This window comes from Prionailurus viverrinus, chromosome B2 (assembly GCF_022837055.1).
Source record: "Prionailurus viverrinus isolate Anna chromosome B2, UM_Priviv_1.0, whole genome shotgun sequence".
NCBI classification, from domain to species: Eukaryota; Metazoa; Chordata; class Mammalia; order Carnivora; family Felidae; genus Prionailurus; species Prionailurus viverrinus.
In genome coordinates this window covers 114,307,783-114,332,725 of record NC_062565.1, presented here as the reverse complement: position 1 = coordinate 114,332,725, position 24,943 = coordinate 114,307,783, and the positions used below count along the sequence as shown (strand labels likewise).

Here is a 24,943-nt window from a genome sequence, read left to right as displayed (position 1 = left end):
GTAATAGGTTCTTTAGTGAGAAAACCAAGGTATAAATAAACTAATTAAATAAATAAAAGCTAGCAACTCTCCTACGTAGAATTTTCATATATTTTCCAAAATCAAGGCTACACTGAATATAAAACACCAAATTTGTATTTATTTGATTCCTCCAACTAGTTTTGCATACTTCAGAGTTCACTTTTTTTCACTGTGATTTACTTGGGAGAGTAGCCAGGATGTGGCCTGGTCTGGGATACATTGATTTCATATCTAAAAAAAGATGGGTACAGTTCACCAGGAGCTAGTACAAAAAAAAAAAAAAAAAAAAAAAAAAAAACACGAAGAAAGAAAGAAATTAGAATAGGTTCTCAATGGAAAGTAGAAAGAATTTATTTGTAAAGAAGAAAAAAATCAGAAAATCATTTTCTTAGTTTGTCTACTTTATAAGTAAAATTAAGGATAGTCTGCACTTAATCTTTCACTGGATACTAAATTCAGTTTATTTCTAAATAAATCACTTATTCATTTGAAAAGATATAAATTATCTGTAGCAAATTATAAATAATTATTTTAAAAATAATGATTATAGTTAATATTACTAAACAGACTAAATTCCAAAAGGCCTATTCCATTCAAGTGGAGAATGCCATTTTTAATCTTGTTGGTTCCCACTTTCGTGCTCCATTTTATTTATACATAGCCATAATACTTACCGAGATGAAGTATAATTATTTCTAGACTATGAATTCTTTCAGTATCAAGGCCATGTTTTATTCACGTTTGTACTCTTAGTGTCTACCTGGAAGAAGCCAAGGGTGGGGGAAGAAGGGGGGTATTGAAAGAATAAATTATTTCAAAACAAAAGGAAAAGCCAATTTGGAGACTTTTCTCTATGTAAACTATCTAATTGATTTAAAAATATAAATACTAGCCTGATTAAAAAAGTCTTGCCTATCTGGGAAGCATAAGCCCATTAAAACATCAGAAGCACAGTGTACAGGAATGTGCATACACTGACACAGTATACAGTATATAGTAATGGATCCAAAAAAACAGTGGAAATTGACTAATGGAATTGATGACCATTATGTTCTGAGGACACAGTCTTATACGGTCATATAGTACAAGGCCTATGCTGCTTTAACTCAAACATCCTCTGCTAGTCTGAGGAGAGGATGAGGCATTGCAATAGATTGACAACACTGACATCATTAACTTCAAGGGGATTTTCTCCTTCCATTGATATATACTGGATATTTATTTTATAGCTGGGAAAGAGTGAAACAACCTGATGGAAGCAGATACCACAAGTAAGAAGGAAAATCTTTGTTTCTTATCCAGCCACACAAACTGAATTTGAGTGAGCTCTTATTATTAAAGGGTGTAAGACCAATCAAAAATAATTGAACTTAATGCAGATCATGTGTGTAGTAAAAAAAAAAAAAATCAAATTGTATAGAATGGTTTAAAATTATAAATTACTCCTTCTAATATTGAATCTCACTCTCCAGGTACAATCACTTTTATATTACTAAAACCCTGTATTTCGAAGAAATGCATTTATAAGGATTTTAGGAATTATCAATTGAATTTCGGTTATATGAAAGTTTAGCTTATTTACAAAACTATCTCTTCTCGTCATTCCCAGTATGGGAAGTGTGTGGGATGGCCACTGGGGAGCTAAGAAGGTTGGGGTGGGAAGGTGCCATGAGTGGAGTATGAAGGAGATGGCAGCAAATGCAACATTTTGAGGTGATGCCAAATTAGAAACTTGGCCAACTGCCCAAAGATATCAATACAAAGGGCAAATCAGAGGAAAAGATCTTGGAGCAAAATCAACAGAATGGAGGCAGTCAAGAGAAAAGATTAGATGCAATGGTGGGGAAGGGCAGAGAAGGATGCAGTTTTTGCACCCACTCTATCTCCCTGGCAACTCTTAAAGAGCTCGTGCCACACAAGAAGCCTGCAGAGATGGTCTCCTGAATGGTGGCCATCAGAACTGGCATTTAGAAAACCAGCTAAAAAAACTAAAGTAAGCCCTTAAAATATATTTGTTTAAATCATTTCAATTTTTCAATAATCTGTAAAAAGTAAAATGTTGAAACATTGTGAAGTCTATACCAATTAATAAGCCATCCCAATGAAACTTAACATTTGAAAGCCCAGGGGCATGAATGCAAATGGAGGCAAACATACTAAATTCTGTATATTCACAAGTTACAAATCAAGGCAACTGTAAATAAAATATATTCTATCTTCCTACTTTGACAAATATAACTTTGTAACAGAAAGATAAATGGATAAAATTATGATTTTTTATATATGATTGAAATTCAGCAAAATAACAGAATTAAATTTAATAAGTATTATGTTGTGTCAGTGATCTGTAAATGTACTAATAAAACTGTATATTTCATAAACTATTTTTTTAAATCATTTTTTACCGTCATTTCAGCAAAATGCTACATTACTCTATTTGAGACTTTTAGTCTGTATTATTTTGAAAGTAATCACTTAAGAATTAAAAATAAGGTGCACCTAGGTCACTCAGTTATTTAAGCATCCGACTTCCACTCAGGGAGTTCGAGACCTGCATTGGGCTTTGCATCTAAGCACAGAGCCTGCTTCAGATCCTCTGTCTTCCTCTTTTTCTGCCTCTCTCTCTCTCAAAACAAAACAAATACTTTTTTTAAATAAAATAAATTTTTAAATTTTTAAAAAGAATTAAAAATAAAATGCAATCATAAATGTGTACGAAATATGAATATTTTTAATAAAAATGTTAATCAAGGTAATTTAAAAAATAAAAATATTAAAATTATCATCCATGCACATTTTCAAAAAATATTCTTCTAAAGTATTCAACATCTACTGAATGTGAAGGGCAAGGTACAAATTATATTTCATATGAAAATTTTAAATATATTTAAATTATGCTGAAATTTTACTTTGGGAAATTATAATTAAATGTATTCAATATTTTAATAAAAATGAAACTATTAGCGATTCTAACACTCAGCATTAATCTAATTATATCTGACATCATGCTTTAGGGATATTACATGTATACCTACATGTATAGAAATTTAAGTGAAATATGAATTGTTAAATATTACATACTTCTGTTGCCTCATGCAAATGTTGTAAAATACCATGCTAATTTGTGAGTACCCCAGAATCAAACTGAAACACAAAAACAGCTAAAAGAAAAAATAGATATACATAATTTTACAACTGGTAAATATATATATGTTTTGACAGCTAAAACAGCTAAAAGAAAAAAAAAATATATATATATAATTTTACAACTGGTAAATATATATATGTTTTGTACTACTGGCTAACAAGAATTGATTTCATTCATGCCTTCTAAGAAAAGATTTAAGAAGTTAATTTATCTAATTACCTAAATGCTTTTTCCACTTGTATATGAGATAGAGGTATTAGCTAATGCTACTGTGATAATCATAATGCAATATATAAGTTCATCACTTATGGTATACACTGTATACCTTATAAATATTATATGTCAGTTATAGCTCAATAAAGCTGGAGAAAAAACCTTTCCCACACAAATGAAGCCATATCGATCTCCAAAGAATAGAAGTACAATCCACAAACTCATCACATTTAGATTCAGTCACCTTTTGTTTCAGGAACACAGGGCATGGGGGGGAGTGGAAAAGCTCTTCCCTGTGGCCTGAAAGATAGTCTGGACAGTGGATGTTCTGGATGTTCAAAGTTCATAAGGTTTCAGGTGCAGGATATTTAAGCTCTATCAGAGCTGGACACTGAATCATGAGTAACAGTGGTGCTCACATGTACTTTAATAAATTGTACCCGTGTGTTTGGGATATCTAGTCATCAACCAGATCTCTAAGGAAGTGTGAGACCCCTAAGGGTGGTGCTGCCAGCAACAGAAGTGACTTAAATGCTACTAGAAAGTCCTAAGAGAACATATAGAGAATTAATATCTAGATCTACTAACAGTGACTCTTAAAGGTTTCCATGTTATTGTTATCATTATGTCAGAACAAACTAAAAAAAACAAAAGTAAGTTTAGAAAATTAATAAATCCAACAAACCCTATACTTCAAATTCATGATACAGGCATCATGTCTGTGGAGGCCACTACTATATATATACCTGTATACAAAGTGCACCATACTTGGTGCATAACAGGAGCTTAACAAATATTTATTAACAAACTATTTTGTACCTAGTATGCATTAGTGATCAGGTAGATTTAAGACAGTGGGTGCCCACTGTTCATGTCCTCAAGGGGACACCTGAGACCAGATTCACATGCCAGAGTAGAATTTGCCAACTTTTTCATCAGTTCTTTCCATGACCTTTGTGACAGCCCAATCTAAAGCAACCTGCTGCCATGACCAACATTAGAGACAACAGCAGGGCCATTGCTCATCACCAAGATCATAAGTATGTTTCAGCATTACATAAGTACCAGATCTGAGGTCTCATTACTTTTGAATTCAATACACAATTTGAGGACAGCCGGTGAATCTGGAGGATGTGTTTCAGTACTAGAACAGCCTTATTCCAGCTTCAGCTTAAACTTTGGCTCCTTCTCTGCCTCTATTCCCAAGCTTAAATCAACTGCCAGTCTCTGTTCCAAACTGGAGTTGTGCCATAGCCTTTCCCCTGATGATGAGTCACTTCACCAGTTACTTTAGGGGTTGGTGGCATAACCCATGAACTCAATCTAAAGGGTGGGTCATTTGGAATGGGTAATAAAACTAGGTTTAGTTCATCAGCTGCCAAGCTTTGACTAAAATATTTAAATACATCCATCCAAACTTTGGACAATTTATAGGGACTTTATAAAAAGAAAGTGAAATTTTTTTTAAGTTACAGTAAAATGAAACACATTTTTGAAAAATGTCTACTTTTATAACTGTCAAAGATGATAGTCTTCACAGAATTATACTTTAATTCTTTTGATTTTTCTTTCTCCAGAATAATCACACTTAAACAGATTCCCAGGCTAGGTAATTACATGAATATGTCGACTCAATGACAGCATGGAGTTTTTACCAATTATGAGTAAATAACGTATTTATACAACTGGAAGTGATTTACAACAAATTTGACTTATCAAGCAATACTGAGTTTAATGCTGATAAATATTACTAAAATGTTGGATGGAATTCAGACCACATTGGTTGGAATAAACCAGTGTAGGTTTCAGAGGAAGCAGAGCAGCATAATAAAAATCAAGAGCATTAAATTCACCTAAAAGGCCAACCTGACGGCACTCGGGGCCAGTCTCTTTCTTTTACTTCCAAAGCATGTATTATGCGGATCTCAGTCTCAAGTATTAGCAAAATCCCCTCTAGTGTTCTTCCAATAAACTTACTCATTTTCCATGAAGGACCACACTGTAAGAGAAAGCTAAGGTCTCCACCTCATAGTTTAAGATTTAATCTTAGGAGCACCTGGGTGGCTCAGTTGGTTAAGCGTCTGACTTTGGCTCAGGTCATGATCTTGCAGTCTGTGAGTCCGAGCCCCGCATCAGGCTCTGTGCTGGCAGCTCAGAACCTGGAACCTGCTTCAGATTGTGTCTCCCTCTCTCTCTGCGCCTCCCCTGCTCACACTCTCTCTCAAAAATAAATAAATATTTTTTTTAAAAAAAGATTTAATCTTAAAGTTTTCCAACAAAAAAAACTGTTTCCTGGAATTATGGGAACCTGCACTGTGAGTTTCATGCACTTGGGGCTCCTCGGAGACAGAGGCTTTTACTTGTATAATCCATGTTCCGCACAGAGAGGAGTTGGTACAAAACTGGTGCTCTTGGGCTTGAGTGGATTTGTTACTATAACAGATTCATTTTCAGCATTAATTTTATTTTTTTTATGTCAGTAAGAGTTAACATGGGATGTGTAACCAGCATAAAAAGCCAACCACTTAAGTGCTAATTATTTTTCAAAGAAAAATTTTTTTTCATTGAGATACAACAAAATAATGTAAGATGTTTCTTCTGCACTTATATAAAACCAACTTCTTTAAGTTTCTGTATACAATGTGTGTCCATTTATAATGTTAGTAGCTAACCTCTCCTGTTGTTTCTTTATTCAGACTTATACAGATTCCCTTTTCCTCTGAGGAGTGTAATTATGAGAATCAGGAATAATATTTTCAAATTGTCACATAAATATTTCTGACATTCCACACTCTATGGATTTTGTACACACACAACTCTGACCTTCTTCTGGACTTTAGGATCATACTTCCAAGGTAAAATTAATTACTATTCCCTGTTTTATGCACCCAATGTGCATTGTGCAATATATCACGGCAAGGAATCCTTAAACACTATGATAAAATATCTCATCATTATAGCTTTATTTTATTCAAGGATAGTGTTTAAGACCAGTACATTTTTGTTGCTTTGTTTTCATCTATAGCAATTGAAATAAATTTAATGTTAGAAAGAAACTCAAGGGACATTTTAACTTTAATGGTCCTTGCATGTGGGGTTACAGCTAAGTGTAAAACCACTAAAGTGAAGTTTGTGTACGATGGTTTTATGGCATCATAACAATTACTGTGAACTGTATCCATGCTGGAAAACTCCACAAGTGATCATTCATCTTGTGCTCTTCAGCAGGAAAGTACTAAATGGATACAGAAGTGTTGTATCTAGGTATAGAATCACTAGCAACCAGCTGACAAATGCTTACACACCAAGAAATACAAAAGAACCAGAAACAAGCACCTATCATCTATGCATACCTATTCCTACCTTTTTTCCAACAGGTTAACAATTAGATGCATTTTGGTAGAAAAGTTAAATTTCTGTTTTCTTTGAACCAAAAGATGATATAATTTGCAGTGCTCAGACCTAAGGGTGCTGGGTACAGCCAAGACTATAGCTAATTTGGGGTTTCAAAGATGGGAGAGTATCCCTTGGTTTTCATACCACTTCCCCCTTTGAAAGAGTTGTTAAGCAAATGTTTACCTTGTCATCATGTATAACTTGGGCAATATGTTCTGAGTATTATGGGATTGTGTGCTCCCCACTGTGGGTTATTCACAAAATTTCCTGAAGTTATTGTGCAAAGCAAGTTACTGTGAAGGTTCTCCAAGGTTCTGGCTGACTTATGTTTGGAATAAGTCTTTTGTTGTTATTTGCTTTCTGACAGAGGGACTGGAAATTGTCTGGACTTTGGAACTGACTTTGTGATGTTTGGATAGTGCTCTAAAAGTGAGTGGTGTGTTAGCATGTGGTTTACTTATGCAAAACAAATCAAAACTTAAAGTACATTTCTTAAAATTATAAGTGTTTTTGAGAAGAATTCCTAGCAATCCCAATTTTGTGGTACAACAGACCCACTGGCTAAAATATCTGGCAAGGTACTTAACTGTAACCTTCTTCAACCTGAGTTTAGCAATGCTGCAGAAGCTCTTACTAGGTTTGTTTGTCCCTCCCTCCCTATCTCCACATATTACAAAATAATGGTTTATTAAGAGCCACATCTTAAAACTTAAGTAGACAGTGATACCAATTGCCTACTAACAATGTTTTACCAAGGTTTAAAAAAAGTTTTTTAAAAGCTGCAACTCAAAACTAGTTCAATTCCATAGCAACTAACTCTGGACATTTTCTTTTACAATAGGAGGCTAGGGAGAAGATGAATTGATGAATATGTAAAGCAGTGAACAGTTCATTGGGGATGCACGTTTTCATAAAAGGACACATCCCTTCTCCTTACATTGTGAGTATTTCTGTAGCCATCTATATAACGTTAGTTGAAAAATAGCAATATAAATGGGAAACTATTTATTAATAGAAGTCTGGGTCAAAGGCTCTCCTCTCCCCAAGTCACATGTCCCCTCTTTCTGCACAGACCCTGCATCGTTTGTTTTTTTTTTAATCTTAGATGTCTCTTCAAATCCTAGAATCTAAAGATAAAATAAAATCTAATTAATTTAATTGATATACTGCTGAGTTCCTTCACCTACAAAAACAGATCACCCTTACCTATGTGTGCACATAGGTTAAACTGTACATTTCGATTAATTAATCTCATGGGGGCTTTGTCAAAATAAGAACCAGTGCATCAAACCACAGCCCCATCCTAGACACACAGAAGTATCAGGGTGCTCCCATCAGCACGAGGCACTCTGTACTCTATCAATCAGTGGCACTTTACTCATCATGTAAAATACTTCCCTACTGCCAATTCCTATGATTAAGTATTATGTGCCTTTAAAGTATTTTAATGAAGCTAAAAACATGATTTGTATGACAGAATTAGCCACAGAAATTTGGACAGTGGACATTCCCAAGAAATGCCCAGTTCCAAGACCTCAACTGCAGTATTTACTCTGGTTCTGCTCTCTTAGCGGGTCTCCAACTTCTGCTATCAACTCTATTACTATTAGTGGGAGATATGACTGGTTCCTGAGTCACTACCTCTGAACATCAAGAACAGGAATAACAAGAGTGGTCTACTATTATAGCAATAAATACAAACATAGAGATAGTTGGAAACCAAGTCTGGAATATGTTGACCTTGAAAGAACATCATTTTGTTTCAGGAGCAAGGTACAATGCCTAGCACACTTATCTACCAAGGTCCCAAGCATTGATCCAGGATATGAAAGCCACTATTAAGGTATAATTTTTTTCAGCTATATATGCAGGGATAGACAGCTATCAGCTTGTGTGGACCAGAAAACCTTCTCTCTTCTGCACCAAGTTTCTATTTTCATTCATTCATTCACTGATTCACTCACTCATTCCCAGCATCATGCCAGACTCTTAAGCACAACCAAATCAAAACTAAGTTAACATTGCAGATACTTCCAGTTTCAAGACATGCATGTTTACTGATAGCTTCTTCTGATGAGCCACAACAGTTTGAGACTTTTCCAGTGCCAGTCAAGGATACAATGAGACCTAATTCTATAGGCTCCTGTATAAGATATACCTGATCAGAATATTTTAAATTTCCTAGGCTGGGTAAATTAGAAAAAACTGGCCCCTTCATGTGCCTCTTCAAGGGAGTGAAGGAGAATCTATCAATGAATGGGAATAAGAAGGCCCTTTATAAAGCCTATAAATAGAAAAACGAAGAGTGAGAGAAAAAAGGGAAAAATCAGAAAGCAGTGGGAGGGAAAAAAACAAGAGATCAGAGAGGTAAATGGGCTAGAAACAAGAGAAGTAGAGTAGAAAAGAAAAGAGGGCTTGAGGCAAAAGAAGTGAAGAGCTATGAGGTCCAAGATAGGCACTCGCCAACTGTTGCACTGAAATGAGAAGAAAGGAGGAATATGTGGGACAGCAAGGATGGGATTGACAAGAGTGAGGGGCAGAGAGCATCTAATTTCTCAGCAATTACACCAGTAGTACCTAATCCAGATTGCCCTCATCATTGTCGACTATTGTAATAACTTCCAGGTATCTTGTTGACCCATGTTCCCGTTAGTTTCTCCTCTACCCAGAATCAGAAAGAGCCCTATAAAAGGTAAATTGTGATCACATCACTTCCCTGCTCAGATCAATCCAATGTACCCTCTCTTCCCACTCAGAAAGAATAAATTTCAAAAAAAAAAAAAATCAGAATCCTTGCTATAGCTTCAGAGGGCACACATTATGTGACCTAACTCACATCTCCTTCAGCATGCTGTAAGGCTTTCTTTCTGTTCCTTGTATACATTAGGTTTATTTCTTCTTTGGGGCCTTTGTGCTTTGTGTTGGAACTCTCTCTTACCAGCTCAGCTCAAGACTGACTCCTTTTCATACTATAGGTCACAGTTCAAAAGTCACTTTCGCTGGGTCTAACTCATAGATAAAACTCAATGAATGTCTGCTAAATGAATGAATGAGGATAATGAAAACTTCAGCATAACATTAATAATCAAAGAATCTGGGGAGCAAAAAAAGAACTTGGTCAGTGGAAATGCCTGTTTCTCCAGATGATATTAGGAATATCTTGTAGAAGACATTTATATTCATCTAGAGCACAGAAATAGTGCCAATGCATGGAATAAACAGGAATATAAGTTCCAGATTAATAACTTCCTAAAAATTAGGACAGTTTATACATCATTTGTAATGAGCTATTCACATAGCAGCTAATCTATAAAGGTGTTAAAGAAATAGATGAATTATATATTATATACATGGAGTTGACTTTGTTATTTAAATTTCCAAGTGGGGTCAGTTATAATGATTTGACTTATTAAGAATTTACAGTAGACTCTTATCTCACAGCATACATAGCTATCCTAAGGTTGAGACTTATTTGTTCTCAGGACATTTGTACTGTTCACTCTCTGAGCTATCAGTTTTCACCTAGTGCTGACGAATATAAGCTGAGTTGCTATGAAGCTGCAAACTGATTATCCAGGAAGCAAAACTCCCAAGCCATGTCCACACCTGTCTTTTCTTACTTGACCTATATTCAAGTAGCTTGCTTTACTACTCTGACATTGCCCAGCTACCTGAATAGAATCTCAGATATGATGGAAACCAAAAGAAAATTCTTCCAAATAAATTTCACCATCTTATATCTAAGCCCATTACTGATTCAGTTTTAAAGAGTCTGCTGTTAGTAAATGATATGCTCCCTATTTAGAATTGCATCAGCCTTTTAAAAACATCTACTTCCTATGCATTTTTACTAGTTCTTTCTACAGTAATTGAAATAGTATTGATCCAGGATATGAAAGCCACTATTGATGGCTTTATGATGGCCATTATTTTGGATCATATTTTGTATTAAACTCTTATTAATCTAATGACTTTGTTTTCTCACCCGTGTGCTTTTGCATATGCTATTCTTCCTATGGAGAATCCCATAATCCACCCCACTGTCCCCCACCCTACTATCTTCTACTGTTTCCTCTGTGCTCAGCCTTTTTGACTCAGGAAAAGGTTTTAGCTAATCTTTGAAAATTTCCTCAGTCACCTAAATCAGAGAGTCATCTATCCTTTAGATCCCACAGCAATTAAGGCCAAGACCACTAATCAGCAAGTGAGGTAGCTAATCTCCAAAGATGACCTCTAAAAATGTCTCCACTACCTGCCTGCTGTTCCTCACATCAAGAGGTGGAACTTATTCTCCCCACTTCATCCTACTATCACAGGCTGGTCTTAAAACTGCCTAGATCAATAGAATGGGGTGAAAATGGATATGCTGGTACTTCTGATCCCAGGACATAAGAGTACTAAAAATGTCTACTTCTTGATACTTGGAGACCTAATGCATGATGTGAGGAAATCACACGGGAAAAAAGAGACCACATAAAGATGTTCTGGAGGATGAGACATGGGAACATCCTAGCCCAGCTATCACCTGACTGCAATGGTATGACAGACTTCAAGTGAAACCAGAAGAACTGCCCAGGTGAGCCTCAGTCAATCCATAGAATCATGAGAAATAATAAAATTAATAGCTATTGTCTTATATCATTTTAGGGTGATTTGTTATGTAGCAATAACCAAAATAGTCAATCATGTTAGCAGCACAGATTTTTATGACTGAAATGGCTTCAAATATTAGTAAATTGTCCTGTGTCATGAGTTATTCTCTGTTATTTGCTCAAGCCATAATCTTCTTAAGGGTAAGGAATGTGTTTTAATGCTTTTTATGTCCCTCACTCTCCAGCACAGTGCCCTAAAAATTGTATGTACTGATTGTTATCTTGTTCACAGACTAAGTACTTTAGAAGCCCATCTCATTTCTTTTGGCTCTTGGAAGTTTTAGAATAAAGCTAATTTTATTGTGAAATCATTTCCATATATACACACACACACACACACACACACACACACACACACACACCTTTGAGGACTATATTAACAAATTTTCAGAATCTAAAACATGATTTTGATATTATTTATATCTTGCACCTTTATTATTTTTCATATGTGAAGAAGCACTGTTACATAATTTTTCAACTATAATAATATAAGAACAAAATTATTTTAAGGCCTCCCTTAGAAACCAAGAAAAATTACTCAGCTGAATCTAAAATAGAGTAACATCTAAAATTCCAAATGATTAAGAGTAACATTTTATTTTATTACGCAGGGGCATAGAATCTATATTACCAGTAATATCCCAAAGCACTTTAGAAGACTTATGTGAGTAACAATGAAATGATTGCATTTCCAGAAAAGACACGTAGCAATCGTACTGCTGGTTCTTTCTGCACTTCAGTGATTCAATCTCTTGGCTAGATGTTTTAACTTTTGCATCACTGGAGGTTTGTCCAAAATATATTTTAAATAACCACATACCTTCAGAGCCTCATTCTTAAAGCTTTCGAGAATATTTGGCCAGTTCAATGATCTCAGTGGCTAAATATCTTTAGCTATACAGTTTTGCACCTACATCACATATCATTTGGGGGAAGAAGTACTATGTATACCTGATAATCTGACCACATTTATTTCCTATTTTAAAATTGTTGGGGCACCTGGGTGGCTCAGTCAGTTGAGCATCCGACTTCGGCACAGGTCATGATCTCACAGCTCGTGAGTTCGAGCCCCACATCGGGCTCTGTGCGGACAGCTCAGAGCCTGGAGCCTGCTTTAGATTCTGTGTCTCCCTCTCTCTCTGCCCCTAACCTGCTCGCATTCTGTCTCTCTCTCAAAAATAAATAAACATTAAAAAAAATTTTTTTAAATTGTTACAAGTATACTGGTCATTTAATTTAAAGGCTTACCTTCATCTAGGATCACAGATGGTGTTAGAAGGAGCATAAAAAACACAATTTTGAAAATATAACTTGAGATGTTAAGTGTCAAAACTATAAACATGGAATATAAATTAAAATTAAATTTAAAGACATTTGAAACCACATATTTATGTAATAGTCTTCATATTTATAAGCTGGTCCTCAGAGTACATGAATTTTCTACACTTCCTCCTGGACATAATCTAGGTTTCTTCTGGCCACACAGTCTGAGAAAGCCAATAGGATCAAAAACAGTAACAAATGTCCTGAGTCAGTATTCAGACAACTGAAAGAGCTCCAGCCCAACATGTTAAGGTTTTTAACTTTATGGTTTAATACATTTTTTTTTTTTTGTAGAATCAATGGGTTATACAAAACACCTCTTCTGCCAGACACCTACCTAATATATGCTTCTCCTTCCTTGACGGTGCTCAGAGAGACAAAGTGCCAAAAACAATAAAATACTTAGGAATAAAATTAGCCATGGAAGTGAAAGAAAATACTGAAAACAATAAAACATTGATGAAATACACTGAAGGCACAAATAAAAACATATCCCATGTTCTTGGATTGGAAGAATATTGTCAAAATGTCCATACTATCCAATGTGATCTATAGATTCAACATGATATCTATCAAAATCTCAATGGCACTTTCCACAGAAATACAATAAACTATCCTAAAATTTGTATGGAACCACAAGAAATCCCAAAGAGCCAAAGCAATCCTGAGGATGAAGAACAAAGCTGGAGGCATCACACTTCCCGATTTCAAGCTATATTAATCAAAACAGTATGGTTGGCATAAAAAGAGGCACACAGACCAGTAAAACAGAAGAGAGAGCCCAGATGTATGGCCAACTAAGTTTGACAAGAGCACCAAGAACACACAAGCGGGAAAAAAAGCTCTCTCTTCAATAAATGGTGCTGGGAAAATTGGATATCCACATGTAAAAGAATGAAACTGGATCTCTATCTTACATCATACAAAAATTAACTTGAAATGGCTTAAAGACATAAATGTAAGACCCGAAACCATAAAACTCCTAGAAGAAAACATAGGGGAAAAGAACCTTGGCATTGGTGGTCTTGGCAATGATTTCTTAGATAAAACACCAAAAGTACAGACAACAAAAAGCTAAAATAAACAAATATAACTCCACCAAACTAAAGAGCTTCTGCACGGCAATAAAACCTTCAATAAAAAGCAACCTACAGGATGGGAGAAAATATTTGAAAATCATATATCTGACATATCCAAAATATTAAGCTCATACAACTCAATAGCAAAAAAAACCAAAAAACAAAAAACAAAAAACAAATAAAACATTTAAAAAATGGGCAAAGGACTTACACAGACATTTTTCCAAAGACATACAAATGACCAGTAGAAAGAGTCCAAATGTCCATCGACTGATAAATGGATAAAGAAAATGTGGCATATATATATACAATGGAATATTACTCAGTGATCAAAAAGAATGAAATCTTGCCATTTGCAACAATGTGGATGGAACTGGGGTGTATTATGCTAAGTGAAATAAGTTAGAGAAAGACAAGTATCATGATTTGACTCATATGTAGAATTTAAGAAACAAAACAGATGAGTATGGGGGAAGGGAAGGGAAAATAAGACAAAAACAGAGGAGTCAAACCATAAGAGACTCAAATACAGAGAACAAACAGTATTACTGGAGGGGAGATGAGTGGGGGATGGACTAAATGGGTGATGGGCATTAAGGAGGGGACTTGTTGAGATTAGCACTGGGTATTATATGTAAGTGATGAATCACTAAATTCTACTCCTGAAACCATTACTACACAATGTTAACTAACTTGGATTTAAATTAAAAAAAAAAAAAAAAGTTACCAAAAGGTATATGAAAAGATGCTTAACATCATTAGTCATCAGGAAAACATGAAACAAAGGCACAATGAGATAGCACCTGAAATCTGTTAGGATTGCTATTATCAACATGACAAGAAATAACAAATGTTGAGGAAGATGTGGATAAAAGGGAACCTTTATATACTGTTGGTGGAAACATAAATTGATTCAACCATTAAGGACCCTCCAAAAAATGAAAATTGAACTACCATATAAGGATCCAGCATTCCCACTCCTAAGTATATATCTGAAAGGAACTGAAATCAGTATCTGAAACAGATATCTGCACACACATGCTCATTGCAACATTATTCACAATGGCCAAAATACAGAATCAACCTAAATGTCCTTCAATGGATGAATGGATAAAGAAAATGTATATGTGTACACCACAAAACTGTATGGTGTCAGTTACGTGTGCAATCTTAAAAAAAAAAAAAAAAAAAAAAAAAAAGGAAAAGGAAAAAAAGCCAATCCAATTAATAGAAACAGAAATATAATGGTGGCTACTGGGGAATGCTGAGGGGAGGGGGAAATAGGGTGATGCAGATCAAGAGTACAAATTTTCAGTTATAAGAATAAGTTCTGGAGTAGCTTGGTTGCTCAGTCGGTTGAGCATCCAACTCTTGATTTTGGCTCAGGTCATGATCCCAGGGTTGTGGGATCGAGCCCTCCATCAGGCTACATGCTGAGAGTGGAGGTGGAGCCTGCTGAAGATTCTGTATGTCTTTCTCTCTCTGGCCCTCTCCCCTGCTCATGCACATTCTTTCTTAAAAAAAAAAAAAGAAAGAAAGAATAAGTTCTAAAGATCTAATGTACAGCTTATGACTATGGTTAATAATATGGTTATTAATGACTATGGTTAATAATACAGTATTATATACTTGAAAGTTGCTGAAAGTAGATCTTACACATTCTCACCCAAAGGAAAACAAAGTTAACTATGTGTGGTGTTGTAGGACAAGTTTCAAGTAAATAGGATGAAAAGCTTCTCTGCTGATAAGAGTTCCACCCTTTCTGTTTCTTCTTTGTTCCTCTAGTATGGAACACAAAGGTGATATATGGAGATGCAGCAGCTATTTTGAAACTATGAAGATATACATAAAGAAAGGCCTTCACCCCAAAGATTAAAAGATACAATCCAAGACCCTGATGAAACATTTAAGCCACTGCAGGAGTCGTAAACTGCCACTTCCCCTTTTTGCCTAGGCTGTTGTATTTGGGATTTCCATAACCTGTATCTTAACTTCCCCCAAAGTTCTCTAGATCATGGTTTAAATCATCAGTATCTACTCCTAATTAAAACTAAAAGTTGAAATGACTTAGACACTAGAGATTTTATATAATTTATTTTCCTTTCATTAGTTCTCTCGGATCTAGTATCTCCTGTTTATTTCAAAACTGTGAAAGTTGTATGTAATTACTTCATATTTGAACACTGCAACAGCTTCCAAAGTAGTTTCACTGTATCTATTTTCTCTTAACCCACTCATGGTTACTAAAATAATCTTAAAAAAAAAAAAAACCCACAACATTTCTTTTCTTTACTTATAACCCCACACAAAGAACCTCACTACCTCCTGTCCCCTGCACTGACTCTAAATTCCTGATGGTTCACTTCTCCCACGATTTGGAAGTCTTTCGAACAATCTCTTCAGTCTCAGCATACATGCCCCTGCACTCTAATCATGAGCTCATGTTATGGTTTATTTCTTCCTCCTTGTCCATACCATTCTCTACGTGTTTTCTGCCAACTTTCAACCTTCCATTATCCTTTTCCACCAAGTCTGAATTTGGTGTCCCCTACCAAAAAAACAAAAATTAAAAACAAAAAAACTCTCAGGAAGTTTTTCTGATTCAAATCCTTTACATTACCTCTGTGATTACTATGACCTTGGTTTACAAAAAAAAAAAAAAAAAAAAAAAAAAGCAAATATTTAAGCAAACTCTATAGTAAAAACCCTCATATAGATAGTTATAGGGTATTCTTGAATGCAGGGATATTGTTTCTCTTTCATTCTACTTGAGAGCTTATCACACAGCAAGTACTAAAATAAATGAACATGCCCAACATGATTATTTGAGTACATGGTATACATTTACAAATTCAGAAACTATTCATAAGATGACACTCAAAGTTATTTGATTTCAAAAATAACCTACATAGGCATAATACTTAATTTAATGCACTTAAAATCTAAACTGACCAAAAATGTACATATATCACTGAAAATAAGTTAAGAGTTTATTACAATTAGCTATGTTCTTTCCTTCTGGAAAACCTAAGTAGTCTAGTTACAAAAATCTAAGAACATCTAATTTTCATAGCAGAGGGTACTCTGCACAAAATTACAGGGTTAGGAGCATTTAATCAATTTACTGATCTGATTGTCTCACCAACCTACCCCTTTGATCCCCCAAATGCTCTATACTGGGATTTGTAGCTAAGTATATTGTACTTATAAGTACATGATATTTATAGGTGTAATATACTTAAATACTATATGACAATTTTGAAAATAGATACTTTAACAGTTTAACATAACTAAAACTTCAGTAAGTTTTCTAAAATAATTAAAAATCTTGTATAGTCTTGAAAATTGCCATCATTTCATTAGCCAAACTCTTCATGCAAAGCAATTACTGAAAGATATGTATTCTTTTTATATCACGGGCTTCATAATATAAAGAGTGAACTTTTTGAAACAACTATAGAATAAAACTTTATAAGAGAAAAAATTATTTTCAGGTCTTTGATTTCATCTTATAATACAAATCAAATGTAACTATACTATATATTAATTAGACTGCATTGTTTTTCCCTGCATAGTAAAAATTAAAATAGCACACTCAATCCCAACTTTATTTTCAAATTTGAATTTTTAGTATTTGCTTTACAACTGCAAAGTCTTAAAATTTAATGTTATTAGGAATCAAAATGAATGTTTTCCTTATTTAAGTCTTGGCAGCCTTAACTCTCAAGGCCTGGAGATAAAATTTGATTTAAAAGCCCACTAAGGACAAACTGCTTAATCAGAAATCTGGACTTCACAATTAAGGAATTTCATCACTCACAAAATATGAGGGGGAAAAACTCATATGGCCACAAAACATAAAATACTCATTTTCATTTAATGTTTTGTGGATCAGAGTGAAGGAGAAAACAGGGATTTTTTTTTCCTGCTTTACTAGTTATTAAAATCCCTAAATGGTAGCTTTAGAATATCTGTTCATCATAAACACTTATTTTTAAACACAGGTTAACATTATTTTTCTTCACACTGTGGTATCCTAGTGTGGTTTAACCCCAACTCATATAAATTTCTGAAAATGTACAATTAGGTCACTATTCCATTTTAATCATCTCTAGCCCCTAAGTTTATAGTATTTAAAGTACAATTAGGCCAGTCGATTGGAGTTCATTATAATGCTACCATCCCCAGTAGTCTGTGGTTCTACTTGAAAATTAAGAAATATAAAAATTCCAGTCACTTCACAACCAGGTCTTAGACTCACTGAGACCTTTTCCTTCAGTCTTTTTGTTTACATGAAAATTGCCCACCACAGGCAATTTTGAGCATGATTATAAGCATCAAGTCACTTCTCTCTGAATGTTTTCTGATTTGTGATTTACAAGAATAATTTTAAATAACATCTATTTTACAGGCTTTTAGTAAGGACTAAATACCTTCACCATAATGCAGATGGGTTGTCTTCTGACCTGTTTTTATTCAGTCATGATTTGTCTAGGTATTAAACTTATATATCCCATACTACTTCAATACTTCTCCTCCTTCATGCTTCTCCAACCTGGTTGGGTGGGTGAAAAATATATGGAGGGGAACAAGAAACAAATTTCCTTCATTCAAGTTTTCTTTGACATATAAAAAAGTGAATAATTTTAACGTGGAGCCTGCTTGGGATTCTGTCTCCCTCTCTTTCTGCTCCTTGCCTGCAGCTCTCCCTTTCTCAAAAATAAATAAATATTTAAAAAAATAAACAATTTTATTCACCCATTCACAAGAGCAGATTTTGAAGAGAAAAGCAACCTTGATAGAAAAATTAAATTTAGAATCAATGAAGGGTTAGAAGAGCTCCAAACATAGAGGGGTCAATGTGGTCATAAGAATTAGGATGCCTAAAAGCTCCACCCAGGAAAAGAAGAGCTATTAAACACTGAAAGAAAAAAAAAATGGTGGTGACACTACTCTGGAAAGTGAAAGCAGCAGAAATTTTAGCCAATTTCATAAATAAGAAAAAGAAAATCTGAAGAAAAACTTTAGAAGCTTTCTGAGTGAAATGCTTAGAAAACCCTGCGCTGTGCCTTCAAGAAAGACTAGAGTTACCATCTGCATTATTCTTCAAAACCTTTGCAAACAGATATCTATTCCTTTGAATGTGACACAGCAAAGACTAGGCTAAGTGGTCAATTTTAAGTGACTTCCATTACTCATCCATTCATCAAATGTGTAACTGAGTGCCCAATTGATGCAGTCACCACAACAGTACATTTTGCACAGCTACCATCTAGAATTCTAGATCTCAGATTTAGTACCAGGTGACTCTAGGAAGCACCACAGAACTACATATAAAATGATTTTCACCATGCCTGTCAAATACTTGGGGGTCAGTATGCAATGGATTGAATGCAAGACAAATAACTGTGTACTATTACAGTTCCTGGTACAGCATCATAAAGGAAAGAGACATTATTAAAATAAGTACAATTTGAGAACGTTCTTTTTAGTGATGAATATGAAAAGCAAATCAACACTAATATCTGTGTATTATCTGTTTATTATCTGTGTATCAAGAAACTCCCTTGAGAAATTGCAAATTAGACATGAATTTTAATCCAACTTGCATAGATACAAGAAATCTTAAACTTGAGTTACTTTTGGATGGGTGAGACAAGGTTGATGAGAGATATACTTGGATGAGTTCAAACACTTTGCCCTAATCTGTTGCCAGAGGCCAGATTCTTTAAGGATCTGGCTGCTACTATTGGACTTAGAACAAGCTTTGGAGCCAATGGTACAAGCTAATTGCTACCAGAAACTTGACGATATGTTGGAAAATATCATGCTGAGGAAGAGAACACAACTGAGTCACAGCTAGGTCATGCCACTAAAACTGGCCAGGGAGGTCAAGAAAAATACCAATTTTTAAGTTTTCAAATGGGTTGTAAACTCAAATGTTTACAGAGGTGCAGTAGTTAAATAAGTAAAGAAGGCCTGATTCACTGGGGTGAACAAACAAAACAATGTTGTCATCTAAGAGAAGCTACTATTTAGGTCCTACTGACTGTGGATGTATTATTGTCATACTGCACAATTTTTCAAAGAAAAAAAAAAGCCAGAAGTTTAATTTACATGTGAAATTTAATTTTTAAATATTATTAATTCAATTAAAAAAAAAACAAAACTATGTGTGTCAAACAAAACTTCTGTGCAAGCCAAATATAGTACCTGAACCACCAGTTAGTTTATGGTCTCTGGTTATTCCACCCCATTATATAATGGTGGTCAGCTGACGAAATCCCTCCACCGTGAACATAATCACTTCCCTGGCTGGTCTAGTTGATATGAACTCAACAATCAAATACCAGATACTCTCCATTTGGCCATATACTGTCTTTAGGCAGTGCTGCTGTTCATTAAAGAAAGAGATCTCAGTGCCTATGTGTCCACAAAGAATCCTCAAGTTGAGACTTAACAGACATAAGCCATTTTTCTTTTAAAATACATTTCTTTAAAAAAAAAATTTTTTTTATGTTTGTTTCTGAGACAGAAAGAGACAGAGCATTAGCTGGGGAGGGGCAGAGAGAGAGGGAGACACAGAACTCGAACCAGGCTCCAGGCTCTGAGCTGTCAGCACAGAGCCCGATGCGGGGCTCGAACTCACAAACTGTGAGATCATGACCTGAGCCGAAGTCCGTCCTCAACCGACTGAGCCTCCCAGGCGCCCCTAAAATACATTTCTATGTTAACTAGAAGGATTTTTAAAATAAAATTTAAGTATGCAGGCCAAAACTATCCCAATTTCACCAAGATATACCTTTGAAACAACATCTATCTTCTAACAGTTTTCCTCTCCTTATTATATGTAGCTTGAGATAAATGAAGAGTGTGAATCTTAACTCTGAAAAGCTTGTTTTCAGCACAATACTAAAGAAAATCAGGGGAAAAAATAGAAATAAAGAGAACATAAGAAAAAACAACTAAATGCAACAGATCTAAGAAAAGTTATCAATAACTTTTATGGTCTTTTATGGAAACAAAATAAAAGATATTAGGGAGCTCAGAAATGCTATAATCACAGCAGTTCATGGACTTCAGACAACATGGGTTAAGGCTCTGATATGTCCAAGTAGAACATTCTCCATATTAGCTCTCTCAGAAACCAGTCTATTTTTTTTTATTTTTATTTTTGAAGAGTTAGAAGGAATGTCAGAAACTATTGTCTTCAAATCCTTAATTTTACAGAGAGAGAAACTGAAACTACTTTAAGTGTAGTTAATGGCAGAATCCAGATGATCATCTAGATTTCTTACAACATGTGGCAATGTTCTTTCTTTTGGATTATTTTTGGAGTTCGGTAAGGTCATGATATATATAAAGATGCATTATCTGGCCATAAGTAACTGCTCATTGAAAATCAAGTCCTCTTGGAAATTAAATAAAAATCTGTACATCAGCTTTGAGGAATCAAATAATGAGAAGCTCTTGCCCTAGAAGACCTTATATTCTACTTGGCAAAATCAGAAATGAATATAAAATGACAATTAAAAATATAAACTGAAATACAATTTAAGACAGCATGACACTATCACAAGGCAAGTATTTCCCAAATCACATACAAAATATTGAATCTAGCCTTTTAAAAATTATATCTCCATTAATAAAAACATCTGCTCTTGTAGCATTTTTTACTGGACAAATTTTATTTTTTTTTGTTTCAAACTTTAAATATGATAAAATATAAACAAGATACAGTATCTACAAATGAAAGAATTTCTTGAGCTTAATGAATAAAGCTTTGTCATCCAAGAGCCGTGTTCCTCTGCCTCACTTTTCTATGGTGCATATTAGCTATGAAGCCACAGACCACTGAGTTCACTGCCTTCACACAGGATAGACCAGCCAGCATGAATTTTTACTTAGACACAAAAGTATCTGATCAAAAACATCTTAAAGCCAAAAAATGCATTTTAAAAAGAGATAAATGAAAGTCAGAATTTGTACAAACACTTAAAACGATTTCAAAGACAAACCGATGATTTTGCCAACTTTCTTAGAACAATTAACAAAATAATGATTAGACAGTCTTTTAAAATTTCTAAACGATATTTGCATTTCCTTAAGCACTCTTACTCATGAAAATATTGGCTTAACAATTATGAGCTAAGTAATTTAACATACAACCTCAGTATGAAAAGTAGTCTTTCTCACATGAGTTTTGTTAAAAATACCTTCCTACATATTAGTTTCATATTAATTTAAATTTACTAACTACTGTTTCTGGATGGCTTATAATTACAATGACCAACTGTGTCAGTGTGCCTGTGGATGAAGAGTTTCCTGGGATTGGCGATCTACAGTGCTGAACTGGAACAGCTTGGCAAACTGGGACAGGTGGTCACACTCACTTAAGTTTATGGCCAACCAGTGTTCCTTCTGAGAACAAAAAACCACTAGATAAAATACAAAAGCCATTTATATGAAGACAAATAAGATCTGTTCAGAAGAAATAGAAGGACTAAGACTGCAGAAGGGAGAACATTAAGAAAAGTGAGCTAGTATTTGCAGCCAATTTTACCCTATAGCCATCTGCCAACTCTAACAAAGAAAGCAGGCTAAGACTCCAGGCTGCAATAGCAGAGCTTTTGATGGAGACCTAGAACCTTTAATCAGAAGGTCAGTTTTTCCTTCAGAGCATTTATAGAATTCTGGTGCCTATGTGGAAAAGACTCTGAAAAGTAAAGCAGAGTTTTTGGCCTTCTGACATGTCAAAGTCTTAGCATTCAGTACATGCAAGAAGAGGAGCTACTAAAAAACATATCAAGTTCCCAGTAAAAATACCTGGAAGGCCTCGGGCAAACAAGAGGTGACCGAATCTCTTCTGAACAACAACACAGCCATGGATTAGCACAGTCACTGATTAGATTAAGGTGATCAGCCATCACCCTGTCTGCACGGTGCAGGAGAGAATGACCCTTCTGTGGAGAATAACTTATTTTTTCAAACTAAATATCCAGCATTTGGGCCAAATTTATTAGGTATGCCAAAAGACAAAACTACGTGAATAAAACCCAAGAGAGGGGCGCCTGGGTGGCGCAGTCAGTTAAGCGTCCGACATCAGCCAGGTCACGATCTCGCAGTCCGTGAGTTCGAGCCCCGCGTCGGGCTCTGGGCTGATGGCTCAGAGCCTGGAGCCTGTTTCCGATTCTGTGTCTCCCTCTCTCTCTGCCCCTCGCCCGTTCATGCTGTCTCTCTCTGTCCCAAAAAATAAATAAACGTTGAAAAAAAAAAATTAAAAAAAATAAAATAAAATTAAAAAAAAAAAAAAAACCCAAGAGAAAAAACAGAGAGAACAAGAGGAAAAAAATTCAGATAACCCAAATATTGGAATTCACTGACAATTACCTTAAAATACAATTAATATGTCGGGGAGCCTGGATGGCTCAGCTCAGTCAGTGAAGCATCTGACTCTGGCTCAGGTCATGATCTCACAGTTTGTGAGTTCAAGTCCCTCATCAGGTTCACTGCTGTCAGTGAGGAGTCTGCTTGGGATCCTGTCCTCTCTGCTCCTCCACCACTGCCTCTCTCTCTCCCTCTCTGAGTAAAATAAACTTCTATATATATATACTATATAGTATATATATAATTAATATGTCCAAGACAACAGAGGAAAGAATGGATAAAAAATATTAAAAGTTTCAATAGATGAACCAAATGCATTTAAGAGAGAAAAAAGGTCTGTAATATAGACCTCATCTGATGTGTGTGTGAGCAGATGAAATAGAGAAGACAAAATTAGTAAACCTGGGACAAGTGAACAGAAATATCCAAACTAAAGGACAGAGAAAAAAAATTAATGTAAAAAACACAGGAGTCTAAGAGAGACAAGTGGCATAGTTAGAAGTCTAATAAGACATAATTGGAATCCCAGAAGAGGAAAAAGAAAATGGACAGAACCAATATCAGAAAAGATAATAAGAATCTTCCAAAACTGATGAAAGACACCACGTATTTTCAGAAACATCAAGCAAAATAAAAAGGAAAGCAAATGAATAAAGAAAACAAACCTAGGGAAAGTAATCATAGTAACATTGCTGAAAACTAGAAAGGAAACCCTTTGCTAACAGAAAGAAAGAAAGACATATTAAGTCTTCCGAATTTCTCAAAACAAAACAAAATGATGGAAGCCTGAAAATATCGAATAATTTTTAAAGTGCTATAACAGCTAATCTAGAATTCTATATCTAATGAAAATATCTTTCAAATTTAAAGTTGAAATTTTTTTCACAGACAAAAACAAAGAATTTATTACTAAGACACTAAAGAAAATATTAAAGAAAATTTTTCAGGGAGTTCTTATATTCTAGATTATCTTCATCTTTTCTTATTCAGGTGTGAGGGATGGGTGGCATATAAATATAAGACACAGAAGACAAACCAATGAATTTCTCCTATTCTTCTATCTTCATTATGTCTTGCTTCTGGCTTACTTCAGTCTCTAACTCTCATGAAATGTTGGGAGTTATAATTGTTACCAAGATAGTAAAATTTCTACCTATAACAAAAAACCTCCCAGAAGAGGTGCCAAACCCACATGACACTCACGCGCCTCTACTCACTCTTACCTCTACCAAGTCCCTTCATCCCATCCTACTCCCCAGGTTGTGTGCACAGCACACAAGCACATACCTCTTTTGGTCTTGTATTTTCCTACAGGTTAGCAATATCATGGTCTGTAACGATGGAGCAAAAACCTCCAGGCCTCTCCAAATACTCGATTAGAATCCTATTTTGCCCTTCAATTGGAGAAGTTTAATCTTAGCCCACTCTCCTAGAAGTTTTCATGACTTAAAAGTTGGGGTGAGGTAGAAAATTTGTATATAGAAACCTAATATAGACACTGTAAGAATAAGTCCAGACTATTTGAAAGTCTTCTCAGGAAGTGGTAGTGGGCCTAACTGCAATATTATGCTCATCTGTCATCATATAAGAAACAGAAAAGATGAGAAAATCTCATTTTTTTAAATATGAATGCATCATGAATTTGCATGTCACCCTTGAGTAGGGCCATGCTAATCTTCTCTGTATTATTCCAATTTTAATACAGGTGCTGCCAAAGCAAGCAC

The 24,943-nt window shown here is 35.0% G+C and overlaps 1 non-coding gene across 1 annotated transcript; it reads right to left on the bottom strand.

The window, feature by feature from the left end:
- Positions 1 to 24,837: 24,837 nt before the first annotated feature.
- LOC125166876 (U6 spliceosomal RNA) lies at positions 24,838 to 24,943 on the bottom strand. Its single transcript, XR_007152585.1, has one exon. It is a non-coding gene; the product is annotated as a U6 spliceosomal RNA (small nuclear RNA).